Source organism: Schistocerca serialis, chromosome 9 (assembly GCF_023864345.2).
Source record: "Schistocerca serialis cubense isolate TAMUIC-IGC-003099 chromosome 9, iqSchSeri2.2, whole genome shotgun sequence".
Lineage (NCBI taxonomy): Eukaryota > Metazoa > Arthropoda > Insecta > Orthoptera > Acrididae > Schistocerca > Schistocerca serialis.
The window spans coordinates 152,037,383-152,053,549 of NC_064646.1; positions in this window are offsets into that span (position 1 = coordinate 152,037,383).

The following is a 16,167-nucleotide window of genomic DNA, read 5'->3' on the forward strand; positions in this document are numbered from 1 at the left end:
TAAAACCACAGGACTGCAAACAAGGTTTAACACAAGACAAGCATAACTCGAGCCAGCCATGACTCAACAGGGTAATTCATAAAGAAGATGTGTGAGGATCTCACTGTCAACGGGCTCATGGAGCGGTAGGTACATCTACATCGTTACTCTGCGATTCACAATTAAATGCCTGGCAGAGGGTTCATCGAACCTTTTCATACTACTTCTCTACCATTCCACTCTCGAAAGGCACATGGGAAAAAAGAACACACCTAAATCTTTCCATTTGAGCTCTGATTTCTCTTATTTTATTACGATGATCATTTCTCCCTACATAGGTGGGTGTCAACAAAATATTTTTGCATTTGGAAGAGAAAGTTGGTGATTGAAATTTTTAAAATAGATCTCAACACAAAGAAAACCGCCTTTGTTTCAGTGACTGCCATCCCACTCAAAGCACATTGGGACAACAACATGAACCACTGTCCGAACAGCGACCACTTGTAGTGTTGCGGTTAAGAGCAGAGGAGAGTAATGGAAAGTGTCCTTGATGAAGACTGCTGTCTCACCTTTCGTGACGTCACCAGTAAAGTCATATTTCTAGTATACATTCGTCAGTCTGTTCTAAATGAATCTCTTGGAGACAGAGGCAAAAAGGTCTGTCCTGATCGGGAGTCTTAGTTCCTACAGATGAGTTCTGTATCCATTCATATTCCACTGGAGTATGGAAGCCATTTCAATAGTGTGTTTTTGGTTCACCCCTACCCTTGTGCTAGGGTAGTGAGGCACTTGTAGAGATCTCCAGGGGCTGCCTGAGTATGGTGTTGAGGCATCGAAATCCATGATGTCTTCCACGTAAGTCACATGCAACTGGATGACGTCTTATGGTGCCCGGGACAGCTTTTAACCCAAATATTGACACTCTCTCCCTGCTCTCTTTTCCTTCAGGGATGATGGGGAAAGAGGGAGTTGAGAGGTACTCTGCTTTTGGTGTGCCTTCTTGATGCTCACTGGAAAAATATTGCTGGTCTCTTCTGTCATAGCTACTTGGATTGCTATGTCTCAAGTCACTTTGCTTTGGCGCAAACAGATTTAAGTACGGATGTGGTGGTGGATAGTAGTATGCTGGACATCATTTGCATCGAAGCGTTACCTTGGGAACAGATTCGCGCACCATGGAAGTATAAGAAATGACAAAGATGAGAGGTTTTGTTATCTTCTTTTCTTTCTGGCTTCTGCAAAGAGGACCCATTTAGTCATTTTTGTTTCCTGAATTTTGCTTTCCTCAGCAAAAACAGGGCAGTCTCAGCTACAAATTGGATGGTTCCAAGAACAGTAGATGCAGAGTGCTGAAGACGGGCAGTCAGTCGCAGATTCATGGGCTATTTTCCCCCACTTTCCACAGGTTGCTTCACCTCTGCAACTCCCTGTTGCATGGCCAAAACACTGGCTTTTGTAGCACTGCATAGGGTTAGGCGCATAAAGCCTAATGTCAAGTTGGAGGAATCCTGTCATGATGTGTTCATGCAGCATTGGAGAATTGAAAATCAGAATGATGACAGAAGTCTTCTCAACTTCTCCGTTGTGCGTTTGTATCTTTTGCTCCACCTCCACTACACCCTGTGATGCCCATTCTTGTTTAAGTTCTGCAATGCTTATGTCCATAATATGGTAGCATGTGACCACTCGCTTTCTGGTTTTAAGGGAGTTATTTAACTCAACAATCATGTCACAGCCACCCAATTTTTATGTTATCCTAAGTAGTTCCACCCGCTTTGCCCTCTTAGTCTCTGCCAACAAGGAACCAATTCATTGTGACTTGATAGACTTCAAGGCACTCGCAAATCTATGTACTTTGTTCAAATGGCTCTGAGCACTATGGGACTTAACATCTGAGGTCATCAGTCCCCTATAACTTAGAACTACTTAAACCTACCTAACCTAAAGACAAAACACACATCCATGACTGAGGCAGGATTCGAACCTGCAACCGTAGCGGTCGCACGGATCCAGACTGAAGCGCCTAGAACCGCTCGGTCACTCTAGCCGGCTCTATGTACTCCTTTATGGATATAGAAGGGGGAAGCTTTTTCACCACCTTTCTCTTGATCACAACAAACACATTTGTTAATTATGATTCCTTGAGCTTATTTATTAAATACAATTTGACAGTCAGGAGAACTAGCATCCCTCATTCACTCCCTCATTCATTTGGACGAATGTGTGTGTGTGTGTGTGTGTGTGTGTTTGTGTGTGTACACCCAGATGATATAGTCATCACAACAGAAATTGATGTGTTTCTCTTTGAGGATTCCATCTCGGTCCCACAAGAAGCTAGGGAACAAAGGGTGCACTCAGACAGAGCACTGCGTGCCTGAATCTACCTTACAAAGCTAAGGTGCAACAGCTTCCGCAGAGGTTATCCACTAACAACTGTTTTACCTCAACAGACATGCATCTCATTAGCATGCAGCACACTTGGGATTAAGGTTTTTTTTTTTTTTTTTTTTTTTTTTTTTTTTTTTTTTTTTTTTTTTTTTTTTTTTTAAAAAGAAGTTTTTACCATCCTCACAACTCAAGCAGTTAAGCCAAGATCCCCATTCCTGTGACACACAACATTCCACTGCTGTGCCGCTCAGAGGTTTCTGAAGCATGCCAAGGGCTTACCGTGAAAGAGGACTGGTGGCACTTAACAGTTCCCAGCTCAAGACTCGTGGGTCGCCAAGCCTGTGCCTACCAAATGAATGCCGAGTTCCTGAGGGTGATTTTCTGACAACAGCAACCTTTGTCAAAGAGAATTGTCTTGTTATGCTTGTCTACAGCAACGACAAATTTCTTGAATACATCATTTTGCTGTTTTTGTGCTCATCATTTTTTATTGGTTTGGCCTGCTAAGGATAACATGAAATAACTTCCTTGATTCATATCACTGATATTTTTGGTTTCTGCCAAAAAAGTTAAAATTATTTTTGTTATTCTCTTTTCATCTACCCATTTTAGGTGTCCGTAAAATGCAACTCTTCTCTTCCTCATTGTGTCTGACATTGGTTCTATTTTTTCATAAATTTCTTAATTACTTCTTAATTCCCATTTCTCATTTTCATGACTTGGTCCCAATACTTTTCTGATTATTTTTCTTTCCTTATTTTCTATTTCACCTAACTGTTTAGCAGACGTTCTGAGACAAAAGCATCATGGTTAAATGACAGTGTAGTAGTGCCAGAGATTTGCATTTATGGAAAAGAGATTTCTTGTTACACAGTTCTTTTGTTAGTTGCAAGCTACATCAGCTTTCCTTGTCCTTGCTAAGTTAGCTTCTCTGTCCAAAGTGTTTGGTTGTATTATTTCACCTAGACATTTAAATTTTGTTGTATTTTTCTATTCTTCCACAAACAGTTTTTATGTATTTTGGTGCCTCCTTCACACCTGACATATACCTTTTTTTTTTTTCAAAGGATATACATAGGCCTGCTTTTGAAGGTGTCTCTTGTAGGAGATTTATCTGCATTGTCGCACCTTCTACAGTCAGCCAAGATGGGCAGATCATCTCCAAAAGCCAAACAATCAAAGCTCAGGTTATCTCTTTTTCTTCCAGTTGTGATTTTTTAAATTCCTTCTTCTTCTTTTCCACTAGTACCTGATTATCTCTTCTGGTACACAACTGAACAGCAATGGGACAATCCATCTCATTGCCTTACCCATTTTTGATCTCAAAAGCCTTGGAAGTTTCACCCAAAAGTTTAATTTTATATTTGTCAGCGTGTCTTTGATGACGGTCACTGATTTGTTGTCAGCTCCATACTCTTGTAAGGTGTTGAATAATGTTTCTCTGTCAATGGAATCATATGGTTTTTTGAAGTCTACAAATGTTATATATATATGCATATTTGTGCCTGTCCCACTCCCTTGACACACCTTGCCTGTCACCATTGATGATACCACCCTCCATCTGAAGACTCTCCATGTACATGATCTGTCTGCTTTGGAAAATTTCCTCAATCAGCACCCAAATGGTTCCAAATCTATAACACCCTTCCTGCTCACCTTAATCAACTTTATACTTACCAACAACTACTGACGTTACATACAAACAGGTCAGGGACATAGCCTTGGGAACCAGGATGACTGTGACATCCTTTTTATGGGTTGCTCGAAGGAGCTTTCCTTGGCTCCTTAAGCCTTCAGGCCCTAGTTTGGTTTAGATACACTGATGACATCTTTGCCACATGGATGCATGGTGAGACTGACCTCTCCATACTTTCTCCCAATTAAATTTCTCACAGTCCTATTTCCTGATGTTGACCTCAACCTCACAAAGGGTCAGCTACACACTTCTGTTCACATTAAAGCTACCAACAAACAACAGTATTTACATTTTGACAGTTGCTATCCTTTACACGTCAAATGTTCCCTCCCTACAGTCTTCACATTAGAAGCAAACATATTTGTTCAGATGCAGACTCTTTACAGCAGTGCACAACCATTCTTACATCTGCCTTCACTGGACGTAATTACCCCACCAGCCTAGTTTCCGGAGTCATGACATTAATTCTTGGTACTGCTGATCCCTCCTAAAAACAACTCAGGAGTACACTGTTGTCACTCAGTACTATCCTGGTCTTGAATGCATTATTCAGCTACTTTGACAAGCAATGAATTCCTAAAAGCATGTCCCGAAATGAGGTCCATTCTGTTTTTCCAACCACACCTAGAATAGCTGTTGTCACCTCCCAATCTCTGCGATTATCCTTGTCAGACCCTACACTCCTTCCACACCCATTTCCCTACGCTATGACTTCTAACCCTGTGGTTGTCCCTGCTGTAGGACTTGCCCTTTGCACCCTCCTACCACCTCCTACACCAGCTCTGTAACTGGCAAAACCTATACTAACACTTGTGAAAAGACATATGACATGCACAATCAGTTACATTACCATTGTTTGGCCTTTTACATTGGCATGACTACAACGAAGTTATCAGTTAGGATAAATGGGCATAGGCAGAGGGTATATACTGGCAACACACACAATATCCTGTTGCAGAGATGATCTACAATTTGGTAGTTGTGACCTTGGTGCCTGTTTTACCACACATGTCTATTGGATTCATCCCCCAGACACCAGTTTCTCGTAACTCCACAGTTTCGAACTGGCGTTACAACATGTCATTGGCTCTTCCCACCCACCTGGCCTTAATTTCTTTGATTTCAGCTTTTATTCTTAGTAACTCAACTTTCTTCATTCTGTTTTAGTTTTCTGTTGTTGTTGTGGTCTTCAGTCCAGAGACTGGTTTGATGCAGCTCTCCATGCTACGCTATCCTGTGCAAGCCTCTTCATCTCTCAGTACCTACTGCAACCTACATCTTCTGAATCTGTTTAGTGTATTCATTTCTTGGTCTCCCTCTACGATTTTTACCCTCCAAGCTGCCCTCCAATACTAAACTGGTGATCCCTTGATGCCTCAGAACATGTCCTACCAACCGATCCCTTCTCCTAGTCAAGCTGTGCCACAAACTCCTCTTCTTCACAATTCTATTCAATACCTCCTCATTAGTTATGTAATCTACCCATCTAATCTTCAGCATTCTTCTGTAGCACCACATTTCGAAAGCTTCTATTCTCTTCTTGTCTAAACTCTTTATTGTCCATGTTTAACTTCCGTACATGGCTACACTACACACAAATACTTTCAGAAACGACTTCCTGGCACTTAAATCTATACTCGATGTTAACAAATTTCTCTTCTTCAGAAACGCTTTCCTTGCCATTGCCAGTCTACATTTTACATCCTCTCTACTTTGACCATCATGAGTTATTTTGCTCCCCAAATAGCAAAACTTATTTACTGCTTTAAGCATATCATTTACTAATCTAATTCCCACAGCATCACCCAATTTAATTCAACTACATTCCATTATCCTTGTTTTGCTTTTGTTGATGTTCATCTTATATCCTCCTTTCAAGACACAGTCCATTCCGTTCGGCTGCTCTTCCAGGCCCTTTGCTGTCTCTGACAGAATTACAATGTCATCGGCAAACCTCAAAGTTCTTATTTCTTCTCCATGGATTTTAATTCCGACTCCGAATTTTTCTTTTGTTTCCTTTACTGCTTGCTCAATATACAGATTGAATAACATCGGGGAGAGGCTACAACCCTGTCTCACTCCCTTCCCAACCACTGCTTCCCTTTCATGCCCCCCGACTCTTATAACTGCCATCTGGTTTCTGTACAAATTGTAAATAGCCTTTCGCTCCCAGTATTTTACCCCTGCCACCTTCAGAATATGAAAGAGAGTATTCCCATCAACATTGTCAAAAGCTTTCTCTAAGTCTACAAATGCTACAAACGTAGGCTTGCCTTTCCTTAATCTATTCTCTAAGATAAGTCATAGGACCAGTATTGCTTTACGTGTTCCAACATTTCTACAGAATCCAAACTGATCTTCCCCGAGGTCGGCTTCTACCAGTTTTTCCATTCATCTGTAAAGAATTCATGTTAGCATTTTGTAGCCACAGCTTATTAAACTGATAGTTTGGTAATTTTCACATCTATCAGCACCTGCTTTCTTTGGGATTGGAATTATTATATTCTTCTTGAAGTCTGAGCGTATTTCGCCTGTCTCATACATCTGCTCACCAGATGGTAATTTTGTCAGGGCTGGCTCTCCGAAGGCTATCAGTAGTATGGAGAGACGTCTACAGACATTAAAGTAACCTCTGGCGTGCCACAGGGGAGTGTTATGGGACCATTGCTTTTCACAATATCTATATAAAAGGCCTAGTAGATAGTGTCGGAAATTCCATGCGGCTTTTCGCGGATGATGCTGTAGTATACAGAGAAGTTGCAGCATTAGAAAATTGTAGCGAAATGCTGGAAGATCTGCAGTGGATAGGCATTTGGTGCAGGGAGTGGCAACTGTCCCTTAACATAGACAAATGTAATCTATTGCGAATACATAGAAAGAAGGATCCTTTATTGTATGATTATATGATAGCGGAACAAACACTGGTAGCAGTTACTTCTGTAAAATATCTGGGAGTATGCATGCGGAACGATTTGAAGTGGAATGATCATATAAAATTAATTGTTGGTGAGGCGGGTACCAGGTTGAGATTCATTGGGAGAGTGCTTAGAAAATGTAGTCCATCAACAAAGGAGGTGGCTTACAAAACACTCGTTCGACCTATACTTGAGTATTGCTCATCAGTGTGGGATCCGTACCAGATCGGGTTGACGAAGGAGATAGAGAAGATCCAAAGAGGAGCGGCGTGTTTCGTCACAGGGTTATTTGGTAACCATGATAGTGTTACGGAGATGTTTAATAAACTCAAGTGGCAGACTCTGCAAGAGAGGCGCTCTGCATCGCGGTGTAGCTTGCTCGCCAGGTTTCGAGAGGGTGCGTTTGTGGATGAGGTATCGAATATATTGCTTCCCCCTACTTATACCTCCCAAGGAGATCACGAATGTAAAATTAGAGAGATTAGAGGGCGCACGGAGGCTTTCAGACAGTCGTTCTTCCCACGAACCATACGCGACTGTAACAGGAAAGGGAGGTAATGGCAGTGGCACGTAAAGTGCCCTCTGCCACACACCGTTGGGTGGCTTGCAGTGTATAGATGTAGATGTAGATGTAGTAGTTCTAATGGAATGTTGTCTACTCCCGGGGCCTTGTTTCGACTTAGGTCCTTCAGTGCTCTGTCAAACTCTTCATGCAGTATCATATCTCCCAGTTCATCTTCTTCTACCTCCTTGTCCATTTCCATAATATTGTCCTCAAGAACATCGCCCTTGTATAGACCCTCTATATACTTCTTCCACCTTTCTGCTTTCCCTTCTTTGCTTAGAAAATATATAAAAAATATATAAAAATATATAAAAAATGTAAATCCACAGAAATTAGTATTTCACTTCTCTATTAGATATAAAGAAATATGTGTTAGGGGATGAAAATTTCTATGAAAATATCACCACAAGAACGCAAAAGGCACGATTAACAAAAATCTTTAACTCCAGCTACCATGGTTTACAAGACTCAGTTAGCATGAAATGTTAACTAGTGTATTATAAACTGACCTTATAGAACATAAACACAGGGCTAATAAACTGAACATCCAAATAAACACACATGAATATCATTTTTCTGATTAACATATTAGGCCTAAAAGCTAATGTCAATTAACATTTCATTGTTTCAAGCCTGTGTAGCATTTCTATGTTGTCAACATCTGTTGCCACATTGTAAATGTCTATTACAAAGTACCTTGAACTAAGATCATCGTGGAATATCACAAACTGGCTCGCGGTACAATTTTTGTCCTGCTTCAATAAATTGTTAATATAACCAAAATTAATAAAACAGCAGGACACTTCATAGCATGGCTATTAAGACAGATGGTTATCATTTAACTTTATTTGTGTTTATACAGTTGGAAAACACTGAATTAAGAACAGAAAAGACTACTTTTAAGTAAAAAAAAAAAAAAAAATTGAAACAGTTTCACTTCTTGCTCCTGTTACAACAGCTGGGTATACTCTTATGATAGTAGGCAAGTTTTTGCGCAAAAGAGACTGAATTTACAAAGTAAAGACCAGAACATAAGTTTGATTCAAGGTACATGCTAGTTTGAGGTACAAACCTCCCCTATATTGATTCCACAGAGAACATGCTGCCAAAAGACAAATGGTAACAAGTACCTCATTTCAGCATTATTGCCCCTTTCTATTCCAACTGAAGATTCTATGAGGGATGAAATATCTGCATAAATACTTTTGTACGTACCCTAACTGAAAGGGTCCCTGCACTGTGTGCAGAGGAAGTGGTATTTGACCACAACCACCCAAAAAGATAGTTACGAAAGTTGTGAAAAGACTACTCCATGTAACAGATCACATCTTTGTTGTAATGTAACCCATTGGACATCTTTGTGAAGTCCTTGTACTGACCAACTAAATCCCTCATAAAACATGCAATTCTCTTTATCAGTGCCACACTGGTTCTAAAGAGAAATCACTTCAATCTACATGACAAAATCACCGACAGTCAAGCTTATGTGTGTTGGTTACACTACCATCTAAGGCATGAAAGTTAATAATTTTAGATAAAGTGCTAATTCAAACATGCAACAACTGTTTTTAAGTAAATTCCTTTTCATATCGAAACTCATTGTAACTCCTTACAAGGGGAGGCCACGATATTAGGATCAAGGATTTACATCAAACTTTGTATACCTTTAAATGATTAATGGAAAATCTAATATAAAGATGTGAAATAAATACTAACAAAGAGATGGAGGGGCTGGCCAGTACTTACCTCAGCTCAGTACAGCCGATAGATACACAAAAAACAGAACCGAAAATTTACGTTCCTAGCTTTCGGAACAAATGTTCCTTCATCAGGGAGGAGAGAGGGAAAAGAAAGGGAAAAAGGGAAAGTGGATTCAGTTACTCACAACCCAGGTTATGAAGCAACAGGGAAAGGAAAACAGGGAGGGTAGCAAGGATGGAGGCATGGTTGTCAGAGGGAAGCCAAAGATATTCTACTGTAAGTACTGTGCCAGCTTCAAACCAAAGAGGATGTATACAGAAGTAAAAAGGTATACAGTATAAAGATAAACACAACTATGTAGGATGAAAAGATGCGTGAATGGCTAAAGAGGAAAGGGAAACAGGAGAACACTGAAGAGTAAATGGGAGTGAAATTGTTTAACGTAGGTTCAGTCCTGGGGGATGGCGGGATGAAAGGATGTGTTGGAGTGCAGTTCAGAGGGACTGGTGTTGGGTGGGAGAAGCCAAATGGCACATACGGTGTAGCAGGTTCCTACGTCCCTAGAATTATGCTGGAGGGCATGCTCCGCTACTGGGTATTGGACATCTCCTAGGCAGACAGTTCGGCTGTGTCCGTTCATGCGCTCAGCCAGTTTAGTTGTTGTCATACCGATGTAAAAGGCTGTGCACTGCAGGCATGTCAGCTGATAAATGGCGTGTGTAGTTTCACACGTGGCCCTGCCTCGAATTGTGTATGTTTTACCAGTAGCGGGGCTGGAGTAGGTGGTTGTCGGGGGATGCATGGGGCAGGTTTTGCAGCTGGGTCAGTTACAGGGGTAGGAACCGCTGGGTAGAGAAGGTAGTCTGGGAATATTGTAGGGTTTAACAAGGATGTTACGGAGGTTAGGGGGGCGACGAAAGGCAACTCTGGGTGGTGTGGGCAGAATTTTGTCAAGGGATGATCACATTTCAGAGGTTGACTTGAGAAAGTCATATCCCTGGCGGAGTAATTTGTTGATGTATTCGAGGCCAGGATAATATTGGGTGACAAAGGGGATGCTTCTGTGTGGTCTGGGGGTAGGAACATTGTTGTTGGACGGGGAGGAATGTATTGCTCGGGAGATCTGTTTGTGGACAAGGTCTGCAGGATAGTTGCAGGAGAGGAAAGCACTGGTCAGGTTATTGGTGTAATTGTTGAGGGATTCATCACTGGAGCAGATACGTTTGTCACGAATACCTAGGGTGTAGGGAAGGGAGCGTTTGATGTGGAATGGATGGCAGCTATCAAAGTGAAGGTACTGTTGTTTGTTTGTGGGTTTGATATGGACAGAGGTGTGGATGTGAGCTTCAACAAGATGAAGGTCAACATCCAGGAAGGTGGCTTGGGTTTTGGACAAGGACCAGGTGAAATTCAGATTCAAAAAGGAGTTGAGGTTATGGAGGAAATTAAGGAGTGTTTCTTCACCATGAGTCCAGACCACAAAGATGTCATCTATAAACCTATACCAGGCCAGGGGAAGCAGCTGTTGGGTCTTCAGGAAAGCCTCCTCCATGCAGCCCATGAAGAGGTTGGCATAGGACGGAGCCATCCTGGTTCCCATGGGCGTTCCCCTGATTTGTTTGTAGGTCTGGCCTTCAAAGGTGAAGTAATTATGGGTGAGGGTGAAGTTGGTAAGTGTGATAAGGAACGAGGTTTTTGGAAGATCTTTGGGTGGGCATTGGTAGAGATAGTGCTCAAGGGCAGAGAGACCATGGGTATGTGGGATGTTTGTGTAAAGGGATGTAGCATCTATGGTGACAAGAAAGGTTTCAGGTGGGAGAGGAGTGGGAATGGATTTGAAGCGTTCTAGGAAGTGGTTTGTGTCTTTGATGTAGGATGGGAGTCTGCGGGTGATAGGTTGGAGGTGTTGGTCTACCAGAGCTGAGATACGTTTGGTTGGTGCTTTGAAGCCTGCTACAATGGGACGGCCAGGATGGTTCTCTTTGTGGATTTTGGGTAATAGGTAGAAGGTAGGAGTACGGGGCTCAGGTGGAAGTAGTAAGTCTATGGAAGCTGTTGTGAGGCCTTGTGAGGGACCTTGGATTTTTAGGATTTTCTGCAGCTCAGTCTGGATGGAGGGAATGGGATCCTGGGTAACAGCTTTGTAGGTTGAGGTGTCGGATTGTTGACACAGTCCTTCTGCCACATACTCCACACGGTCAAGTACCACGTGCCGCAAAAAAGATCACGCGTGCCACAGAAAAGTTCGCGGGTGGTGCAGAAATGTCCCAAAAATTTTTTCCTGTGGCAGTGAAAGATAGCCAATGACACAAAATTATCGCCAGCAACCCGAAAACGACGGAAATGGATGATACTGGTAGGTGTGGAAGAGACTGTTGGCAGTGATTGTTGACTGGAGATCAGCGAATAACAAACATTAAAACAATGGAATGTTGAATAAATAAATCAATAAATAAAAAAGAGAAGAGGACTACAAATGAACAAGATAATAGGAGGAAGATGAAACTATAACAGTTGGTGACAAAAATATTTATTTATGTATATATAAAACACTGAAGAAGAGAAAGTGTTAAGATGTCAGACGTAAGTGATAGCTAACAAAAGGGGCAAAACAATGAAGGATGTGGACCATATAGGTGATCTAAATGATTAATGGAAACTCTCATATAAAGATGTGAAACAAATACTAACAAAGAGATAGAGGGGCTGGCCAGTTCTTACCTCAGCTCAGTACAGCCGATAGATACACATAAAATAGAACCGAAAATTTACGATCCTAGCTTTCGGAACATATGTTCCTTCATCGGGGAGGAGGGAGGGGAAAGAAAGGTAAGAAGGGAAAGGAGATTCAGTTACTCACAACCCAGGTTATGAAGCAACAGGGAAAGGAAAATAGGGAGGGTAGCAAGGATAGAGGCATGGTTGTCAGAGGGAAGCCAAAGATATTCTACTGTAAGTACTGTGCCAGCTTCAAACGAAAGAGGATGCATACAGAAGTAAAGAGGTATATAGTATAAAGATAAACACAACTATGTAGGATGAAAAGATGCGAGGAAAGATGCGAAGAAAGGGAAAGAGGAGAAGACTGAAGAGTAAATGGGAGTGAAGTTGTTTAACGTAGGTTCAGTCCAGGGGGATGGCGGGATGAAAGGATGTGTTGGAGTGCAAGTTCCCATCTCCGCAGTTCAGAGGGACTGGTGTTGGGTGGGAGAAGCCAAATGGCACACACGGTGTAGCAGGTTCCTAGGTCCCTAGAATTATGCTGGAGGGCATGCTCCGCTACTGGGTATTGGTCATCTCCTAGGCGGACAGTTCGTCTGTGTCCGTTCATGCGCTCAGCCAGTTTAGTTGTTGTCATGCCGATGTAAAAGGCTGTGCAGTGCAGGCATGTCAGTTGATAAATGATATGTGTGGTTTCACAGGTGGCCCTGCCTTGAATTGTGTATGTTTTACCAGTAGCGGGGCTGGAGTAGGTGGTTGTGGGGGGATGCATGGGGCAGGTTTTGCAGCAAGGTCGGTTAAAGGGGTAGGAACTGCTGGGTAGAGAAGGTAGTCTGGGAATATTGTAGGGTTTAACAAGGATGTTACGGAGGTTAGGGGGACGATGAAAGGCAACTCTGGGTGGTGTGGGGAGAATTTTGTCAAGGGATGATCTCATTTCAGGGGTTGACTTGAGAAAGTCATATCCCTGGCGGAGTAATTTGTTGATGTTTTCGAGGCCAGGATAATATTGGGTGACAAGGCGAATGCTTCTGTGTGGTTGGGGGTAGGAACATTGTTGTTGGACAGGGAGGAATGTATTGCTTGGGAGAACTGTTTGTGGACAAGATCTGCAGGATAGTTGCGGGAGAGGAAAGCACTGGCCAGGTTATTGGTGTAATTGTTGAGGGATTCGTCACTGGAGCAGATACGTTTGCCACAAATACCTAGGCTGTAGAGAAGGGAGCGTTTGATGTGGAATGGATGGCAGCTATCAAAGTGAAGGTACTGTTGTCTGTTTGTGGGTTTGATATGGACAGAGGTGTGAATGTGAGCTTCAACAAGATGAAGGTCAACATCCAGGAAGGTGACTTGGGTTTTGGAGAAGGACAAGGTGAAATTCAGATTCGAAAAGGAGTTGAGGTTATGGAGGAAATTAAGGAGTGTTTCTTCACCATGAGTCCAGACCACGAAGATGTCATCTATAAACCTATACCAGGCCAGGGGAAGCAGCTGTTGGGTCTTCAGGAAAGCCTCCTCCATGCGGCCCATGAAGAGGTTGGCATAGGACAGAGCCATCCTGGTTCCCATGGCCATTCCCCTGATTTGTTTGTAGGTCTGGCCTTCAAAAGTGAAGTAATTATGGGTGAGGATGAAGTTGGTAAGTGTGATAAGGAACGAGGTTTTTGGAAGATCTTCGGGTGGGTGTTGGGAGAGGTAGTGGTCAAGGGCAGAGAGACCATGGGTATGTGGGATGTTTGTGTAAAGGGATGTAGCATCTATGGTGACAAGAAAGGTTTCAGGTGGGAGAGGAGTGGGAATGGATTTGAGGTGTTCTAGGAAGTGGTTTGTGGCCCCTACGATCTTTTTTGCGGCACACGTGATCTCTTTTGCGGCACGCACGATCTTTTTATCGCCACTCGCTATCTCTGTTTTTGAGCAACGTGTGTTCTTTTCCCCTGATCTGGACATACTTGCTTGGTCTGGTTAACTTTGTCCGTATTTTTCTTATTCAGTGGTCTTCCTTTGGTATTGAACATTACCAACACAATTTCTTTCTTTCTCGTCCTTCCCTTTGCGTTTTATTCCTTCTTATGAGTACTGTTTCAACTTTAGTTATTTAATTTCCCTACCCACCAGTTACCCACTATGTACCCTAATCCTATACCACATTATTTACATTCATTCCGGAAACATGCATTCACCGTAGCCAAACTGCAATCCCACATACTTTTCCTCCGGTCCTGCTTAACCTTTGGAATTACCCCTAAAGGGCTTACCTTAAAAGTTCCCATCTCCGGGTGCAATTCCTCCTTCCACCAGTCTCTCCTGGACTTCCAGAACCTTCAATCCTTAGCCCTTACCCAACTTGTCCTGAATCTCTACACTACTTCATGTAACCACCACTCCCAACAGCTCCTATCTCTCTTCAAAGTCCTCCACCTCTCAAACCCTTGCTTGGAGAACACACTCAGGAACATCATCCTAGAAGTCAGCTGCAAACTTGAGTTCCATGCTACACACCACCTGAAAAAACTATCCACAGTGCTAGTGCAACACCTAAGAAGTGGGGTCCCTCTCCCTATCCCTCACAAACACCAACCACAACAGAACCTTCAACAAACCCCCCTCATAGCCAACAAACCTAGCCTAGCCACCCTACTCAATCTCCCCATCCCAGCACATACCCCACACAGACCAAATCTCAACTATAACCACAATCAAATGCCATATATCACCAGTCCCAATTCAGTCCTAAACCTCTCATCCAGATCCCTCTCTCCTCCAGAGACATCTGTTCTATCAAAAGGCTTAGCCTTTAGCCCCATGTCTAAATTCAACCACACTGCCCTGGTTAAAGATCTCCTCTCATTCACCCGGAACCTCAACTGGAAATATCACTTCACTACCCAAACACAGCCCCCAAATACTAGACCCAGTGTTGAACATTGTCTGGAACAGTTCCGACCGCCTTCTCAAAGGGATATTCCTCCCCTCCCCCAAAACCATCCCTTGCAGACATTTCATGAATTCCTCACATCCAGTGTTGCCTCCCAGTCCTTCTTGAAGAACATCCTGACAACCCACAACATCACCCCAGCTGAATTCCGTGCCATTAAGGAGCTGAAAATAGACCGCTCTATTGTCATCCTCCCGGCGGATAAAGGCTCCACAACTGTCGTACTTGATCATGTGAAGTATGTGGCAGAAGGACTGCGTCAACTCTCCGACACCTCAACCTACAAAGCTGTTACCCAGGATCCCATTCCCTCCATCCAGACTGAGCTGCAAAAAATCCTAAAAATCCAAGGTCCCTCACAAGGCCTCACAACGGCTTCCATAGACTTACTCACTCCACCTGAGCCATGTACCCCTACCTTCTACCTGTTACCCAAAATCCACAAAAAGAACCATCCTGGCCGTCCCATTGTAGCAGGCTTCAAAGCCCCAACCAAACGTATCTCAGCTCTGGTAGACCAGCACCTCCAACCTATCACCCGCAGACTCTCATCCTACATCAAAGACACAAACCACTTCCTAGAATGCCTCAAATCCATTCCCACTCCTCTCCCACCTGAAACCTTTCTTGTCACCATAGATGCTACATCCCTTTACACAAACATCCCACGTACCCATGTTCTCTCTGCCCTTGACCACTACCTCTCCCAACGCCCACCCGAAGATCTTCCAAAAACCTCGTTCCTTATCACACTTACCAACTTCATCCTCACCCATAATTACTTCACTTTTGAAGGCCAGCCCTACAAACAAATCAGGGGAACGGCCATGGGAACCAGGATGGCTACGTCCTATGCCAACCTCTTCATGGGCCGCATGGAGGAGGCTTTCCTGAAGACCCAACAGCTGCTTCCCCTGGCCTGGTATAGGTTTATAAATGACATCTTTGTGGTCTGGACTCATGGTGAAGAAACACTCCTTAATTTCCTCCATAACCTCAACTCCTTTTCGAATCTGAATTTCACCTTGTCCTTCTCCAAAACCCAAGTCACCTTCCTGGATGTTGACCTTCATCTTGTTGAAGCTCACATCCACACCTCTGTCCATATCAAACCCACAAACAAACAACAGTACCTTCACTTTGATAGCTGCCATCCATTCCACATCAAACGCTCCCTTCCCTACAGCCTAGGTATTTGTGGCAAACGTATCTGCTCCAGTGACGAATCCCTCAACAATTACACCAATAACCTGACCAATGCTTT